A 20,117-nucleotide genomic window follows, 5' to 3' on the forward strand; every position below is an offset into this window, starting at 1 on the left:
ACAAAAAGAAAAGAAAAAAAAGAAAAAAAAAGGCACTCGTGATCATAGCACAACACCTAGGGGTCCTTAAATTAGGTACATCCAGTGACCTTGGTCAGCTGGCTCTGTTCCCTAGTCCCCTAGCCCTTTATACATCCCCCACAATTGTTCAAGGCACATCAAGGGCAGAACATACCTAGGGACCTTGTCTCATGGTTAGACTTGTCACCCTGAACCATTTAAACGATTCTTTTTCGCACTCCATCTTAGTACCATCACAATCAATAGTGGTGACAAGGCACGAAAGACCATGGAAAGTACACAGTACTCTTCAAATAGTACAAGTAGGCACCAGCTACTAAAAGCTAAGGCGTCAATGAGCTCAATTATGATACATCGTGTTGTCAAAATCACAAATGATGTCTCAATAAGCCTTCAAGTGTACTTCTCCTCAACATCAACAATTTTTTCCACCCTGTTGAACCCTTTCTTCATCCACACATTGCTACGAGGAACCAGCCTAATAGTCTTCTAACTATGTAATATCTAAGTATGCACGTGCACTCACATAATATCTTCACCACAATCTATACATAGTTTGGATCCTCAAGTACAGGATAATACTCTTGGTTTGCTTAGAGTTAAACCTGTCTCCCAAACTAATCAAACTATATCTTATGCATGATAAGAAGACTAGCACTAACCCCTAGGGAGAGACCATATGAGAGGTTTTCAATTACAGGTATTGAAAACTCCAATAAAACTACCATCAGCTCTTCATCAACACTCAACTGTGAACTCTTATCCTTTATCATCATGCAAGTCCACCAAAGAATTGTCATGCGCAGAATCCCCAGAACACCAACACCTATGCCAACCATGAGTGTCACTCCCAACAAGGAACAGCCCTATCACCAGCTACAACAACCCTATCACCAGCTACAACAACCTTATCACCAGCCAATCAGGCCAACCAAGTGCCACCAATGACCTTCATCCACAACACCACCAAAACTCCTCCAATGCAAACCAAAGCAGTCCCTTCCACCCACATCTTTGATGCATGTCAAATCTTGCTATCTTATGACAGAGAGTGCCATGGGACTGGTACTCATCTAGGAGAGAGGTAATGTTAACCCTTGGACAACGAACAAGGTGGAAAATCCAAAAAATCTAAAGCATAAGACAAGGCCAAGGTAAAAGTGAAACGGAAGACGAAGGCACGCCAATAAAAATATAAAAACACAAGAAGTACAAAAAAGTCATAAATCAAGGAGAGAGGTGCACAAGAAAAAGTTCAAGTCAATACTTTTGTAAAAGAGTACCAAGCTCTCACCCGTGCAAATTATAAGTGGTTAGAGGCACGGGTTGAGGCCATGCCAATAGGGAAGAGGAGGAAAAGGGTTGGAGGAATAGGTCAATCCTAAACCAAAAAGGGGATGATCGCCAAAAGGGAATTAGGGTTAGGGTTTTGTATGAAAGGCAAAAAGTGAATGAAGAAGCTCATTCTTGTATATGGCCAAAAGTAGCTCTCTTCCTCTTCTTCTTCTTCTTCTTCTTATTCTTCTTCTTCTTCTTCTTCTTCTTCTTGCTTGATTGCTTGCTTGAGCTTGTGCTTAAGAGACGGAGTATGTGAGGGTGAGGGACCATGGTGGAGAAGCTCTCCATCTTCTCCTTTCTTCTTCTCTTCTCTTCTCTTTCTTTTCTTGTCTTGCTCACGGCCATGGAGGTTGGAGCATGGAGCTTGAGAATCGAGCTTGCTTGAAGCTTACACTTGGATCGTGGAGCTACCGGAGTGCTCAGGAGAGGAGGCAACTCAATTGGGCATGGAGGTAAGCTCACTACACTCGTAGAGAGAGATAGTGCATCGGCTATGTGAGAGGTAGCCATTAGTGCTCAGCTTGAAATGCTTGAAAGAATAAGTGGTTCGTAGGTCTTGGTAGTTGAGCTTGAGTTTGCGTCTGCAAGTGCTCATGAAACTTCTACAAAATGTTTAATTTTTCTTTCTGCAACCCCATTTTGCTATGGGGTATACCTATAACTAAACTGTCTCTTTATCCCATGAGACTTCAAAAAGTCATTAAACACATTAGAGAGGTACTCTCCCCTTCCATCTGATCTCAAGCACTTAACTTTCAAGTATGTTTCTATTTCAAGAATAGCCTTGAAAGTTTTGAAGTGCTCAAATACATCACTCTTTTCCTTCATAAAATATGCCCATAGCTTTCTTGACCAATCATTAATAAACATGATAAAGTATTTACTACCACCAAGAGATATGTTTTGTGTAGGTATCCAAATATATGTATGTACAACATGAAGTATATTTCTACTCACATATTTGTCATGCAAAAAAAGGTTGTCTTACCTACTTAGAAAATTGGCATGTTTTACACACTTTATGAAATTCTACAACTCTAAAACTAGATAACCCTGTAACCAACCCTTTGGACTAGATTAATTTCAGCCTTTGTACATTTGCATATCCAATATATTTATGCTATATTTCAATATCTGCAACCACTCCTTTTCCTTTAGCATACATAGTAACACTCATAGTAGGAATTTCAACATGTAAAGTGAACATGCGGCCAACTCTACTTTCTTCTATGACAAACCTATACTTATCATTAAAGTCTTCTATAAAACAACCTTTTATATTAAATCAATCATGAATCATTACTTGTTTGCACATAACCTAGATTTTATAAATATTTTATCTCTCCAAACCACTCATCATGACTAGTCATATGATTGGATGCATCTGAATTGACATACCATGCATCATCATCATGTGTCCCCTTTCTTGTAACAATATTCATCATATGCTACATAACAAATAAATGCTCATTTTGTCATGAAGACTATGTATAGTTTCTTTGCTCCAATTTACCATTGTGCATATCATCATTCTTAGCATAACAATGGGCTACAATGTGGCTTATTTTGCCACAATAATGGCACACAATACCAGAATTGCCATTTTGGAAGTTATTTTAGTAAAATAAGAGATCTCATGAGTTACTCATAGTTTAAACTCAAATTACTTTTTGAAAAATCTTTCTCTCTCTTCTTTCTTGCAAGCTTTCTTCAAGCTCCCATAGTGTACTGTCATTCAATCCTTCTTTGTACACATAGACACTTTATCGTCATCTCAAACCTGTTGTAAAGCACTCCTTGGATCAAGGCCAGTAGTTGGCGTAGGCATTTTTTAGATTTAGAGGGTTGAATGCTCAGTTGTCAAGAATCGTGCCATGGGGTTGGGCTATACATGCTCAATGTATTTGGGACATTTGGACACACTCCTATTAAGCATACCCCCAGCATCATGCTAGAAGAGATCATGGTAAGGCAGGAGAAAACATGAGAAGAGATGGAGATTTCACCCGCGTGGTCCCCCACCCTCACTCTCACTCTCTTGCTCTCAACTCACCTCTCTCTCTCTCTCTCTCTCTCTCTCTCTCTCTCTCTCTCTCTCTCTCTCTCTCTCTCTCTCTCTCTCTCTCTCTCTCTCTCTCTCTCTCTCTCTCTCTCTCTCTCTCTCTCTCTCTCTCTCTCTCTCTCTCTCTCTCTCTCTCTCTCTCTCTCTCTCTCTCTCTGCAAAAGAAGGAAGGAAAAAACCAAAAGTTGACACATGCATGCATAGCCTTTCCTATTCTTTTTCAACTTTTTTATACAAAAAGTAGGAATGGGATTTTTTATGTACCCTTGGGGTTTTTAGGTACTAGTCTTCTCCTCCTTGCATACACTTAAATCCATATTTCTATGCTGAGTGCTCCCAATTTTGATTTACTCTTGCATGGAAGGGAGCTTATCTCTTATTTATAACAAATTATTTCTTTTATTAAAGCATAATAATTTCAAAAATTAAAGTCTTCTATGTTTTTCTCTTTCTTCATGTCTTTATATCTTTAAATTGGTTAATATTCGTCCCCCTCCTAATGGAGTGCCAGTCCCATGGCACTTACGTCGAAAGAGTATTGAAAGGAAAGAAGAAGAGGCCTTCCAAGTGATAAAAGAAATTGATGACAATATTGAGATTGGAGAATATGCGTAGAGAGGGAAGCCAAAACAACTCAAAGAGCTTATGACATAGAACCAAAAAAAAAAGAATTTATTAAAAAGATGCTAAATCCAAATTTGACCTCGAATGGGAGATGATAGTATCATTCCATTATAAACAAGTATCTAAATGTTTTTATGACTTCTTTATCAACAAATAATAGGCATGAAAAGGGAAGGGCTCATGGTAGAGCTCAAAGAAGTTACAAAACCTACCCTCCTTGACTCTAGACCAAACAACCATGTGTTGGGACCTAAAACGGGCCCGACACTGGCTCTAAGACACTAGCCAAGCCTCTACTACTCACCTAAAACCACCCCATATGGCCTTGCGGTGGCTAGGTGCATCTAAGAACTTTGTATTTGTATGGTCTTATAGTCCAAATAATGATTCTTTCCCCACTCCTTAGAGGGAGTCCCTAAACATAATGGTGTTATACACCACGTAGGTATTACAACTATATATATCATCTCTCACTTGACTTGGGTCTCACCTATATATACTAACTCTACATCAATATGAATCATTCTTTGGGAGCATGTCTTGTGTATCTCTCTCGCACTCTCTCTCTCTCTCTCTCTCAACACGGTATCAGAGCTATGGATGCGTAGCAACAACAAGGAAGATAAGTTGTTTATACTTGATTGAATTCTTTGCACAAGTGATGATTTGATACATGAACTTGTTCAAATTAGAAGTATTAGTTAATTTTGTCCTTAAAAACAAAACCAGGTCTAGTGCGTAGCTCTCGTCGTGCTCTCGAATCCTACCAAAACCGCTTGTCAATCGAAGTTCTGGATCAAAAGTTATGATAGTTCAGGATTCAAGACAACAATTCTACTTGAATCTGCAATTCTTTATTTAAAACTGTAATTCTAATTACAGCTCATTAATCCCCAATTATAGTTCGTTAATCGCTCATCTTCGTTAATGATGTTGATTATGACAAGCAAATATATTGCTATTTTTAGCGATGTTTTATTATCGTTCACGCTCTTTGCTCGATCGAAATAGCACTTTTCTTATACGCGTCATCTCATCTTGCACATTGCATCTCTCTATTTCGGGCTTTCTTTTTATTCACTCAATACTTTTTGTTGTTCTTACATGCATCTCCCTATTTTGATTGTCATGCGTCTCAACTACGCTCGTCTTGATCATGGTTTGCAGATTCTGCGATCTCATCTTATTTGTTTTCTCTCAACATACAGGCATGGCCAATTGCGTAATTGTTAACGGATATCCGTCTGCCAACGTTCGGTTCCCTTCTTCCAAGGACAAGGCTTTCCTGGGTGGAAAGCAAAGATGATGCTAATTCTTGAAGGTGACAAATTATTTGATATTGTTTTGGGCGACTTGTCTTGCTCAGTTCAACCTATTGATGTGATGAATAACAATTCTGTGATTACTGATGGCCCGTCATTTGAACAATGGAAAATTGATCATACTGATTGGATTCGTCGTGACAAAGTGGCTCGTCGTTATATATTTTCCGCACTTCCTGACTCCATCTCGTCATTGTTATAAACGCAGATATGATGAAGAACGTTCTCGAGCTTATATTGTTCAACAAACTATAACTAATGATGATCATACTCATTAGGAGCTCAATTTCGTCCATCATGATATCTCTCCAGAAAATGTACTTCATGTTCATGATGGTTCTCTATTCATTGTTGATTCAAGTGCCACTGGAAACATGACATACCAATCGCAGTGGCTTCACAATTATCATTCTCTTCCTGTCAAGAAGTTTGTTTACCTTGCGGATGATACGACTTGTCAAGTCAAAGGAGTGGGTGATTTATATCTGGGGATTGTTTCATCCACTAGAATATTAAGAGGAGTTCTTCATGTTCCAGATTTGCAAAGAAATCTTCTTTCTGTTGCTCGTCTAGTTGATCTTGGTTTGTTTGTTGGCTTTGATCATAATCAATGTCGTATAGAGAAAGACGGACATACTATAGCAGTGGCTCCTCGACATGGTAATCTATTTGAGCTATCATTGAACAATACAGTTACAAATGTTGTTACTGCCCCTGGAGATGCAGATTGCAAATTATGGCATCAACGATTTGCACACTCCGATTTTGCCAAAATTCTTGATCTTCATCGTCATGGTCTTGTGCAGGGTATGGATCTTAAATCTCATCCTCGTATGGGAATATGTGAGTACTGTGCACTTGGAAAACACCATCGTTCGCCTTTCCACACTTCTATTTCATCACATTCCTGTGCTCTCTTGGATTTGGTTCATACCGATATTTGCGGTCCTTTTCCTGCCTCAAAGTCTCAATATCGATATTTTATAACTTTCATTGATGATTTCTCACGGTACACACATGTCTATCTTCTTCGACATAAGTCTGAGGCTTTATCTATATTTAAACAATACAAGATAAGTGTGGAGCTTCAAACTAGATTCTCTATAAAGACGCTTCGTAGTGACAATGGCGGTGAATATGTATCCAATCTATTTGATGACTTCTGTAAGGATCAAGGTATTCATCATGAGTTTATAGTTCCTTATTCTTCTCAGCAAAATGGTGTTGCTGAGCGAAAAAATCGCACTATTCTTAATGCTATACGTTGCATGCTTATACACTCTGGTTTGTCTCGAAAGTTTTGGACTAAAGCACTTCTAACAGCCATTTTTATTCAAAATCATCTTCCAACAACTTCACCTGCTGGTAAAATTCCTATAACAATCTGGACAGGGAAGAGACCTTCAGTCTCTCACTTTCGCACATTTGGCTGCATTGCTTATATTCATGTGCCCAAGGACACTCAACATAAGTTGGATCCTCCAGGTTTGAAGGTTATTTTTCTTGGTTATTCAGATCATTCCAAAGGTTACAAATTTTATGATCCTTCTACTCAAAAGGTTATCATTAGTCGTGATGTTATATTTGATGAGAAGACTATGGGTGGCACATGGTCGTCAGATGTTTCAGACGATACACAGTCTTTGCTTAGTGCATTTCCTTACTTGCTTTATGAGTCTACTAATTCTGATGATCATAAACCTCCTTCACCTCCAAAGAAGATTAATGAAAATTTGGAGATCTATGTCGATCTTCCTATTGAGATAGAGCATGGATTCTATTCTATTGAATATGATGTCTTTGATGATGCTATGTCTGTCCAAGAGGATCCAATATTGTATATGGAAGCTATCAATTCGTCTCAAAGGGATCAATGGCAAGAAGCTATGCAAGCTGAGTATGATTCTTTAATCTCCAAAGGTACATGGATTCTTACTGAAGTCCCCCCAAATTGTGTTCCTATCAAATGTAAATGGGTTTATAAAACCAAGACAAAAGCTGATGGCTCATTTGATAAGTTCAAAGCACGACTTGTTGCAAAAGGTTACTCGCAGATTGCAGGAGTAGATTATCAAGAAACATTTTCTCCCGTTGTGTGCTCCACAACTGTTCGTATGATTTTGGCTTTTGCAACACTATTTGATCTAGAAATTCACCAAATGGATGTTAAAACGGATTTTATCAATGGAGATCTTGAAGAAGAAATCTATATGGAGCAACTTGAAGGTTTTATGATTGCAGGAAAGGAGCATCTTGTATGCAGCTTCATCATCCATTATATGGATTGAAGCAAGCCTCTTGTGCTTGGTATATTAAGATTGATCAGTTCCTCACATCTAAAGGTTTTGTTGCATGTTTTTCTGACCCAAATCTTTACATCAAAAGGGAGGACAAATGTTTTATTATTCTTGCTCTATATGTTGATGATACTATTCTTGTGTCAAATAATATTGCTTTCTTGGATGCTATGAAGAAGCTTTTATCGATTGCATTTGAAATGGTGGATCTTGGTGAGATACATTCTTGTTTGGGTGTTCAAGTTCAACGACACTGACAACAAGGCATTCTTCTTCTTCGACAGACAAAGTTTATTAATGATATTGTTAAGAAGTTTGGGTTGACAAATGCGCACTCTGCCAACACTCCCATTCTTTTGAGCTCTACCAAGGGTACATCTACAACACGCAATGAAGAATCAGCCATTCATCAACCTTTTGCTAATATTGTTGGTTGTCTTCAATTTATTGGTTTAAACACAAGACCATATATTTTATTTGCAGCTAACTTTTTGGGACAATATCTTTCTTCCCCTTCCACTATTCATTGGAGTGTTGCAAAACGTATTCTTAAGTACCTCAAGGGTAGTAAGGAATTTGGTCTTATTTATTGTCATCGAGAGGATTCTTCTTTATCTTCTTCAACTTCTCTTGACCTTATTGGATATATAGATGCTGATTGGGCAAGTTCACACTTATCCATGAGATCTACAAGTGGGAATTGTTTAGTCTTACCAAAGACTATATACAACATAGTAAATCAAAGTATATTGCTATTCATTATCATTATGTTCGACATGAAGTCAAGAAAGGTTCCATTATGGTGGAGCATTGTCCCAGTGATCAAATGGTTGCAGACATCTTCACAAAAGCTCTTAGTGAAGCTCGCTTTAGTTCATTAAGACATGCACTTGGTATTGTTCCAAGTTCTTGTCTCACTGATTAAGGCATGTATCATTGTATTCAAGAAAACTTTATAGTAAATCCTTTTTGTATCGTAGGTATGTGTAGGGGCTCGGGTTTTTCCCTTGTTCTCCCCAAGGGTTTTTTCACTCGCAGCTAGAGACCTTTGTTTGAGTGGGGATGTTACAATTATATATATCATCTCTCACTTGACTTGGGTCTCACCTATATATACTAAGTCTACATCAATATGAATCATTCTTTGGGAGCATGTCTTGTGTATCTCTCTCATACTCTCTCTCTCTCTCAACACTAGGCACACACAAAGGGAGCACCCCTCGATTGATCTGTGACTCCACTACAGCTCTCCTAGACCTCAGGGATTGGCCCTAAGATGCGTCGTGAACATAGAACACATTTGAAACAAAGTCCACTCTTTTGATTAAACGATCCACGAAATAATAGATAAACCTCACCGAATAACCCCCAAGGAATGAATATCTAGCCCTACAACTTGGGATAGCTCACACTCTCAATGTCGATCATCACTCATACAAACAAGTGCTATGCATCCAAGATAAAATACCATATGGTGCATCAATGCAAGTGTGTATATGACCATCATGTTCAAGCACATTTATCCATTGAAAATAAGTAACATAAAAGTGCGAAGATAATTCTTTTCATGATTTTCTTTCCTACAATAGTGCTTCGTTGCTTAGGGCTAGTACCAAGCTTTCTCATGCTACTAGTCCCTTTAAGCTTTAAACAACCACAAACTCTATATGATATGTATCATGAAACATCAAAATTTAATGTACTATATCTACTCAACAATCATCTCCTCCCTACCATTCAAAATTTTTTGCATGCATTGATAGACGTAAGGCGCGTTTTTTAATGTATTTTTATTTATTGAAAGTGATAAAAACTCACTCTAACAAAGAGATAGGACTAAATTGAGGCTAAACCTCATGCATGCTTTAGCTCTATCATACGTTCACAAACATAAATCTTATTTTTTCTTATTTTTATGATGGGAAAAACCTACTTTTTTTTTCTTATTTTTTTCTATTTATTTATAGAAAATTACTGATATTTATTATTTTTTTGGTTTAGATTGAATGAACTTATGAAAAATGGTTTTCCTAGCATGTTTCAATCCATACGAATAGCAAATGCACACCAAAAATCCAAAAAATGCATATTTTTCCTTAAACCACCTAGTCTCAGGTTTTGTGTGTTTAACGTAAAATTATTATTCGACTAATTTTTTATGATTCCTTCAACATGATTGATCAATTAGATTCTAGACAATCAAATACAAGCATTTCTAACCATTTCAAATAATATTTGATCATAAACCGATGAGATCTATATTTTTCTCATAAAATCGCTCATTATGATGGGCATTTTTCGAACTTGGAGGCCCGTTGACACACTTTCATGGTTGTTGATGATCCATCCCAACCTCGATTCACATCTCTTTCCACTCCCGCATCATCACATAATCAAAAATGTCCATCTGAGTCCATCCCCCTCTCTTTTACATTGATCTATTAGAACAAACCACAAGAGGAGAGAGGAGAGAGGAGAGAGGAGAGAGGAGAGAGAAAGACTAAAATCAGATCTTTTTACTTAGTTCATCATTTTCAATCATTTTTCCAACGATGAAGGGCAAAGAATTGTTGCATCTTGCTACAAGAGGATTCCCAAGATGGTGGTGATCAGAAAAATGATAAGAAATGACAAATTTGGGGCACCGAAAAAATTAGTGTCCCCCTTCTCCAACGTTTCCCAAAATCATGTTCTTTCATATCCAAAGCTTCAATAAGCTTAAACTTTGGTTTTTTTTAATTGTTCAACATTTTTATATGCATACTTCAACCTAAGTGGTTTTCTTGCTTTTTCAAAGAGCCAAACAAGCTCATATTCGAGATCCATTTGGATGGCTAGCTTCGAGACGTCAAAATCTATAAACATGGCCACTACTATACACTTTTTGGCTCCTAGATTACATAGTTGCTTCATAACATGAAACCTTAGGGGATTAAATGGGGATCAAACAAACTTTGATCAACAAACTGAGACTTGTGTTGGGTTCCTGGCATTGAACTCCATCTGGGAAAACTCCAGCTTATCGATCTACAACTGTTTCATTTTGCATGAAAATTTGGTCTTTTGCGGCCTCCCATGCTCTTTTACCCTTTAAAATGGCCTTTGAAATCTGCTCTCATTGGCAACCACGAGATAGAGTGACTCAGCCCGTTGAATTGCATAAACAACAACTAGAAAAAACATCAAGCTATCACAAAGAAGAATACACAACAAAGCACAAGTACAATGCGCACTCTACCCCCTCAAAATCAAAGCACGAAGATCCTCAAGGGATAGGCCCAACATAATCTGATAGAAATCCAAAATCAGTTGCTAATCAACTGCTCCAACACGAACTCACAAAAAGAACCATCAAAGAGGTCATCCTAGTTGTGGCCTAAACTACCTACCGAAGTTAGGACAACTGGACTAGGAACTCCTACTAGGCAAGGACTTCTATAGTTTGTCATTGAACACATTTTTCTTTCAAAGTTTCTATACTCGAGCATGTAAAAAGGAGGAAGCTAAGCATAGAGTGACCTAAGGAGAATAGGGCATTGACCTTACGTCCTGACTCGGCACCCAAGAACCTACCAAGATCTTACAAGGCGGTACTTAATCCTTTTCTTTTTCACTCACTTTTATTTTCGCCCCAACCTTCCTTATTTCTCTTTCTTCGTTAGGTGCTACCCCCTAGGAAGAGAAAGAATTGGCCCTGGGTGTGACTCATCTCCAAGAACCTACCAGATCTTTGTAAGGTGATAAACAACTGCTTTTAGGAATTTTCTTTCTTTTCTTTTCTATCCAGAGGGGTTAGAACCCCTTTCTACACACCTCTGCATTTGTTATATCTTTCAAGCATCTTCAGAGTTTTCTTTGCCTTGAGACTTCGGTAGGCTTCTCTAATAATTGCCTCACACTAGCAAGGACTCTTAGAACAGCTACCTAGTAGGCTAATAGAACAGGGTCACTAGGACTACCTTCTAAAATATTTTTTTAATACGTGACAATGTTGTGATGACATGAGGTAGAAAACTATTTAAACCTCCCTTAGATATACCTAACTAAACTCTAGGACTTCATGCCTTGATTGTCGGTCCTTGAAAAAAAAATAAGATCCCCACATACACTGTAATATTTTTGTTTGAATAAAAATATTACTAGACCAAACTCTCGCGCACCATAAATCCGTGAAAAGATTATCTCCAGTGCCGCTAGTTGATCTATGACCGTACACGAGAAAAGGAGTACTCCGCATTGGTCAACCGGGACCGAGGATCAAAAACCGCATCATCTACGAGGAAACTCCCTCTTGGGAGGAGGTCAAAAGGATAATGATGGGATTATTGCAAATTTTTCTATTATTTACCTTCCCCCAACCGAAGCGTGGCTGAGGGAAGGGGATGGGCTATAATGGGAAACTGAGGAGGTGGAAGGAAGGATAGCATGCAGGGGGACCACGTGGGAGAGGGAGCCCTCTCCCCTTCATCCTATAAAAACCCCCCTTTGGGGGGGAGTAAGGAGGCGTGAGAGAAGGAAAAAAGGCTGCGACAGGCTGCTTGAGAGGTGAGAGGAGGAAGGTGACAGGCTGTGGAGGCTATTGTGGAGTGAGTGGAGGAAGGAGTAGTGAAGCATCGAGTGCCGTGCTGCGCCGTGTGGAGGAAGGAAGAGAGAGCTGCACTGCGCCAGCTGCCGCCAAGTTGAAACGCCACCAGCCCCACCTGACAGCTGCCATTAAGCCTCCAAGACGCTGTCTACACACCGTCACGTGCTGCCCAGAAGCTTCTAAGGGGACTTCTTAAAGCCCCCCTTCCCGTGGATTTCCCATTAAGCCATTTTACCCTGGAATTTTAAGTCCCCTTCCTATTGGATCCACCCACAAGCCCATTTTTCTAGCCGGTTTAAAGGCCCTTCCTATTGAACCCTCCGAAAGCCCAAATTTTCTCCCCTCTTAAGCTTTGAAGAGGAAGCCTATAAGGCCTTCCCATTAGTTCCCTAATAGGCCTTTCCGGGACTTTGAAGGAGAGGGAGCTACAAAGCTCTTCGCACTCGATTTCCCCCATAAGCCCATTGGAGAGGATTTCCTTAAACTCCCGAGATTTTTAAAGAAAATAAGTATAAAGCCTTTTTGGGATTTAGAGTTCCTTTTTCCCGCAAGGCTTTCCCAAGAACCCTTTCACGAATCCCTCTTTTTCGAAAGAAGAAGGCCCAAGCTCAGAACCCTAAGGCCTTCCAAAGCCAAATTCCGCAAATCGGTACTTCTATCAAGGTGCCGTACCTCAAAGGGATTTGTGCATACGAGGGAGACGAGCCAAGATCATAAGACTGCGGCCAAGGCAAGAAGATCAAATTCATGATGGCCCCTAAAAAGGCACAAGGCGCAACCGCAGGAAGATCATCTTATAATATTCATGTGGATATTTCACCGAACCCACAAGTCCAGGTTTTCTTCCTATTTTTGATTTACGTCAAAGTATTGCAATTATGCATGGATTAATTCATGGAATTAGGATGCACTTTTGCGATTGAAATACTTTGGCTATTTTAAAAGAAGTAACTCACGATTGAAGATCGGACATTTGTATTGTTTCAATGGAATGAACGAAAGATGTCTATGCATTTTTTAGCAAGTTGCTTCTGTGCATTGCAAAGTAATGAATCTAGAACAACTAATGACTATCATTACAAAGTTGAGATTATTGTAGTGCACCTTCGATTATGCATGGAAAGATTAAATCGCATGTCACATTATTAGACAAATATTTCTTCGTAATGATTCATTAAGAAAGTTTCTAACAACCGTAGGAATTTGCAAGGCATGGAAATGATTCTAGGGCTGCATGAAGTAGGTTAACTCTCGTCAATTGGCATAAATCTCATTCAACTACGCAGTAGTTAGGAAAGGTTGCGTAATGCTCAATCAGCGTACAAATATTTCATTCAAAAATGAAGTAAGGGAAAGGCTGCATGGTTTGTTTAACATAAATCCTTAAAAGCTTAGTAGCATGATTCGCAAATGCATGTCCTAGTAGGATCAATGGAAGTTATGCCAATTTTAATATGTGCTTGGTCTTAACAAGAAAAGTTAGGGATTGCGAATCTAGGGGAAATGAATCACATGCTTACATGAATTATGACATAATGCAACTAGTTTTTCCCCTCTTTAATCAAGACAATTTCTTTAGGAATAGTTCGTCCTTGTCGTAAGACAAGTAAATTGGCTTACCCTAAACTCCTAAACCACAAAGGATTCGCTTAGGATGGTTAAATCGATACAATATACTCCAAGTGCTAGCTAAGGTTTAGCACATTAAGGACTTGGCCTAGACGCACTTATTGCCAAGTCAAAACTCTCATACCCATAAGTCCTACCCACATTCAAGGAATGTAGGGACAATAGGATGTACTTGCAAGAAACGATCTAGGATTTCTACCCTAAGGATCTCTCGTTAAAAAAAGATGAAACTCGGATTGAGTTGGAACCCTAGGACGGCCTAGTGCAATCGGGAATGGATTGGATATGAAGACACCCTTAACACTATTTCTTATCTAATCATGATTCCGTGATTAGAAGACATTGTTCGATGGGTGAAATAGTCCCGTGGATTAGATGCGACACTTGTGCAACAAGTGCAGCGTCGCATGATCTTGTGGTTTGATCACAAGAGAATGGCCAATTCCTCGGAATGAGATTGGCAGATTCTTGCGCAAGTTTATCTTGCAAGAGGATGAGTAGTCGTCCTGATATAGCACGTTTCTTGGGAAAAGTAACCAAGATAAGTGGATTAGATATTTGCTTGGAAGCAAAGGACCAATCAATAATTTGGAGCAACATATTTACTGTTAATAGAACTTAAGGTATTGGTTAAGTTGGGTTAATAGGGTACGGCCCTAACCCAAGGACATAAGGGCTAGCAAACAAACCCTTGAGGATCTTGCCGAGTCACAATTGATCCCGGATCGAATGTTGGATGCATTCGGAGAGAAGGATTCACTCCTTAGCAGTTGACCAAATAACGACCACTGGAAATGATTGTGCTTGTAACAGTTTTAGAGAACACTGTTTGCTTTGTTTGCTCAAGGAACTAAAGGATGAAAAGATATTTAATCCTTCAGGTTAAGAGGCAACCTCAATTACCCGCGACTGTCTGCCTGACCCTAACCAAGGGGGTTGTTAGCCGTGTCGAGAAGGTAGACTGAACCCGCCGCGAGAGGTCTCCCCGTTGAGCGCTACTTGGAGTAGGAGGACGCTTGGGTGCCAGGGGGCTCTGGCCGTAAATCCCTCACCTTCCGGGCCCTGCACAAGAGGCCAACGTGACTCGGGATTGGATCTCGAGGCCCGCATACTAGTTTATGGGTGGAATCTTGGATTAGTAATCCCTGTGGATTGCTGGATAGCCTTCGGGCGGATTATGGATAAGCCTGTGGGCTGGACTTTATGAATGTATTCCAAAGATAAATATGATAACATGTTGAAAAGGAACTTGTTTGACACTACTTTTCTATGTCAAGTGCTAAGATTATGTGAAGGAACCAGTATCTAACGGGCTAATTAAGAAAGCTGCTTGATGCATGTCCAACTAAATGTGGTAGGTAATTAGACAACTAAAACAACCTGAGAAAAGTGCGGTGGATCTGGCCATGGGTCCATCCTATGGATGGGTGGTCCCGGTTGGCCGAGAACTTTTCTCAATCATAAAGGATAGCAAGTAGATCTTCTTAAAGGAAATGAATAGCAAGGGTCCTAACCCAGAGTCTAGGTTATAATAATTATGCCTTAGGGCAGAGAGGTCGAGCCTTGCATCCCTCTCGTTTCCCATTCTCCTTGAACCAAGTGCAGCGTGAATCAACTTAGGCCCTAGCGTTTCTGCATAAAGTAGTTCGCTTGGGGTTCGACGCTAGTTGCCGTTTAGGAAATGACCATTAGGAAAAACCCTGATTCAGGTCGGTCCTAAGTGGAAACGGCCAGAATACTTCCGCTACGTGGCAGACGCGGAAAATCCTAGACCGCAATCCTCGTGACATTCCATGGGAGTGTCGGGCGGAGCTTTCTAGACCTCCTTTGCGATGGACTACTGAGACGTGTCTTGAAGGGAAAGGTGGACACGTTACAATTCGTATCATAGCGAACCAACAAAGGATTTATTTTTTAAGAAATCTTAATAAGAAGAAGTAAAGCAAATGTTGCTGTTCAGAACATTTCCTTACTTTCGATGCTGTATTGCAGAATTATGAAGCATGGAACAGGTTCTTAGTGTTCCGAGTCATGTTTATGACCGTGATGCATTCCCTCAATTATCGACAAAGGATCGATATGATGAGCATCCTAGACCGTATTTATAATCCATCACCTTTGTACGTGGAACGGAGATGGACGGGTGACTCAGGAATCTACTATATAGCTGCCCATTGGTTTACGTACCTTCGAACCAACCTAAAGAGGATCAAGTGGTTGGAGGACCTGAAGATCGTGAAGCTATTCATTTTTGTGGAGGCTCACATAAACTCAACTTTACATATCAAAGGTCGGAGGGTTGAGCTGAACTCATATGTATACGAGGAAGTGACCCGCGTAATCCCCGTCGATAGGATCAAGGTGTTGGGACGCTATGAGAAGAATGGGTTCCAAAGGAAAAGATACCCTAATCTTCCAATGACTTACTGATTCCTGAAGATCCATGACCGAAAACCATACTATTATCCAGTTCCCGTAGCTAAATGTAATACAACACTATTCTCCCCGAACTAAATGTAACAGTTGCTTTAGCATCCCAAGAAATATTGTACTCCAAAAGGGCTAGGCCCATATAAATGGAATAAGACTTCTTTTTATCAATGTCTATCTTGGCTATGAGAATTGATAAAAAGGTTAAGTGGCTAGATTTCTTCGTCGATAGCTAAATTGGGTATGAAATATAAATCATAACGATTAGCAAGTTATAACGTTAAGAATCCTCTATCCAGGCACAACCCCAAGTACAGATTCCCAGTTCAGTTTGCCTCCTACATCAAGTATGACCGTGATCCAGGAGAAGAAGTTTCTTCTCAAGCAAATCAAGCCGCCTGAATTTGACGGGAAAGATAGGACTGTCCAAGCGGATGCTAAGATTTGGATAGAGTCCATGGAAGATTACTTTGAAGCAGCCGATACTGCACCCGCCAACCAAGCTATGCTTGCCAAGCTGAAGCTCACCGGCAAAGCCAGGCTCTGGTGGAAGTAATGTGCAGAGATCAAGGGATCTTGGAAGGATCCGTTACCTGGGATAAGCTGAAGAAAGTTGTGCAAGGAAGATACTTACCACTTGCATATCGCACGCGGAAAATGAATGAGTTCTACAAGCTAAAACAGCTGGGACTCACTCTTGACTCATACTACTCAAAATTCGTCTCACTTCTTATGCGCCACAGATGGACATGACACAGCAAGTGTCGAAATTTTGTGCTGGCCTAAACCCACTAGTGAATACTCGCCTCAAATCTATGTGCCCAACACATCTACAAGACGCACTCATTCGAGCTGCGCCCATATTTCAAGAGGTGCAGGCTAGGCCAAGAAGTAACGAAACTTGGTCTTATAATGACTAGAACAGAGGAGCATATAGGCCCCAAGTGAAGAGAGTTCAAGGTCAAAATCGGGGACAAAGAAAGAGATCAAGGACTAATACTGCCAACAGCTTTGTCCCTACCCAAAGAAATGGCCAAAATCTCCGTTGTTTCCACTACAACGAGCCCGGTCATTTCAAGAGGCAATGTCTCAAGCTTGGCGGAGAACACCGTCAAGCACATTTCCAAGGAACTGGCCGTGGCCAGGGAGCCGCTACCCGAGGCAGAGAAAGAACTGCTTGCATTGCCAATAGGGAAATGTGCGAAGAAGAAGATCCGACCATGGAAGCAGAGGTTGAAACGGCAACTGTCCATGCCACTCTTCACAAGAAAGGCCCGAATCGCCAGTTTTCAGTGATTCAGACACCATCGAACTATCAAGGTAAAGGTTTCAAAACCTTGATTGATTGTGGCAGTACACATTCCTTTATCTCACCAGTTTATGCAAGAAGATTACGAATAGCCACAGTAGAAGCACCTACCTTGCTTGTGGAATCAGCAAATGGTCATGAGGTCACTTATACTAGGCAAACTACTAAGATGGAATTCTTTCTGGGAGGAAAGACAAATTCGGTCATATTTAGAGTCATGAACCTAGGTATCCATGAGTGTTTACTCGGAATGGATTGGCTTAAACCTAAGGATGCCCACATTCATTGTGGAAAGGGCCAAGTTTCCTTTTGAAACTCTGAAGGAGAATTGGTCACAACTCAAGGAGAGGCTGGAAAGCTGAAAATTCAATTGGCCAAAGCATCTCAGATTATAAAGGGAGTTAGAAAGGGACTACCTGTCTACTTGATTAAGCTTAATAACTAGATCAGAAGCAGGAGTCTAGTGAAGAATCTTCATGGCTAAAGGAGTACGCAGACGTATTTCCTAAAGAGCTGGCAGAACTCCCGCCTCAAAGAGAAGTGGATCATGAGATCAAGCTAGTGCCAGAAGCTATGCCAATTGCAAAGAGACCTTATAGAATGTCCATCCGGAAGCAATTGAGCTGAAGGAACAACTCAAGCAACTGCTAGATTAGGGCTACATCCGTCCTAGCAGTTCACCATGGGGAGCTCCATTACTGTTCCAGAAAAAGAAAGATGCAACGCTTCGACTGTGTATTGATTACAGAGGGTTGAATCAATCAACTGTTAAGAAAAAGTACCCTATTGCTGGAATAGATGAGCTTCTTGATCGTCTTCAGGGTGCGAAGATCTTCTCCAAGATTGATCTTAGATCTGGTTACTATCGGATAAGGATCAAGGAAGAAGATATCCCAAAGATGGCCTTCAATACAAGATATGGACACTTTGAGTTCCTAGTTATGTCATTCGGGCTCACAAATGCACCTGCCACCTTCAACAGGTTAATGCAGGATATCTTTAGGCCATATCTTGATGACTTCATACTCGTCTTCTTCGACGATACCCTAGTCTATTCCAAACAAGAAGAAGATCATGAACCCCAACTTTGGATTGTCCTTGAGACAATGAGGGCACACAAGCTCTTTGCTAAGATGAAGAAGTGTGCGTTCCTCAAGCGTCAGATTGAATATCTGGGATTCATCGTTTCAGCGGAAGGAATCTCAGTGGATCCGAAAGTCAAAGATGTTCTAGAATGGCCAATACCAATAACTTTCAAAGAAATACACAGTTTTCTTGGATTGACAGGATGGTATAGGGTCTTCATCAAAAACTATGCTTTGATTGCAGCACCTCTGACGAAGCTACTGAAGAAGCAAACATCCATTGCATGGTCAGCTCTGCCGAACAATCTAGCTTTGATACATTAAAGCAAAGTTTGGTATCAGCACCTATCCTAAAACTTTCAGACCTCAGTAAGGTGTTCGAAGTAGTAACTGATGCTAGCACGCTTGCCTTAGGATGTGTGCTCATGCAAGAAGGTCATCCTGTAGCATACTCTTCAAGGAAACTGAAGAGCCATGAGAAGAATTATGCTACCCATGATCTAGAATTGTTAGCTGTCATCCATGCTCTAAAGCTTTGGAGACACTACCTGTTGGGTAACAAGTTTTGTTAACCCCAACACGAAGAAAGCAAAAGGAAGTGGAAAAGACGCAGGGCAAAGGCGGAAAAAAGGTAGCCCGACTGAAGAAAGAAAAGGAGAAAAGGCCAAAAGCGCAAGGGCAACCTTAAAAGTCCAAGGCAAAGTCAAAAGGGGAAGGGCGCATTTTAAAATAAAAAGGCGCACCCTGAAATCTTGTAAAAGAGCGCCGGGCTCTCACCCGTGCAATTTGTAAATGTAGACGGGCGGTGGATAGGAAGCTAGGAAGATAGAAGGACAATGGGAAAAAGGGCCTAGGCTATGGCCGGCCATGTAAAAAGGGGAAAAGGGGATGACCACCCAAAAGGGATTTAGGGTTTTGTATATAAAGTTGAAAAGTGAATGAGAAGCTCATTCTTGTGTGTGGCCAAAAGTAGCTCTCCTCTTCTTCTTCTTCTTCTTCTTCTTGCTTGCTTGAGCTTATGCTTGAGAGAGGGAGTGTGAGAGTGTGAGGGAGTGAGTGTGTGAGGGTGAGGGACCAAGGAGGAGAAGCTCTCCATTGTCTCCTCTCTTCTTCTCTTCTCTTCTCTTCTCTTCTCTTGCTCGCGGAAATGGAGCTTGGAGCGTGAAGCTTGAGGATGGAGCTTGCTTGAAGCTTGCACTTGGATCGTGGAGCTACCGAAGTGCGCGGGAGAGGAGGTAACTTGAACGGCATCAAGGTAAGCTCACTACACCCGTAGATATGGATGGCGCGTCGGCTATGTGAGAGGTAGCCATTAGTGCTCGGCTTGGAACGCTTGAAACAATAAGCGGTCCGAGGGTCTTGGCGGTTGAGTGAAAGCTCCCACATTTTGGTTCCGTTGCCAGGACCAACGGATT

The sequence above is a fragment of the Lygodium microphyllum genome, chromosome 14 (assembly GCF_053477565.2).
Source record: "Lygodium microphyllum isolate KBCC chromosome 14, Lygodium_microphyllum_v1.1.10, whole genome shotgun sequence".
NCBI lineage: Eukaryota > Viridiplantae > Streptophyta > Polypodiopsida > Schizaeales > Lygodiaceae > Lygodium > Lygodium microphyllum.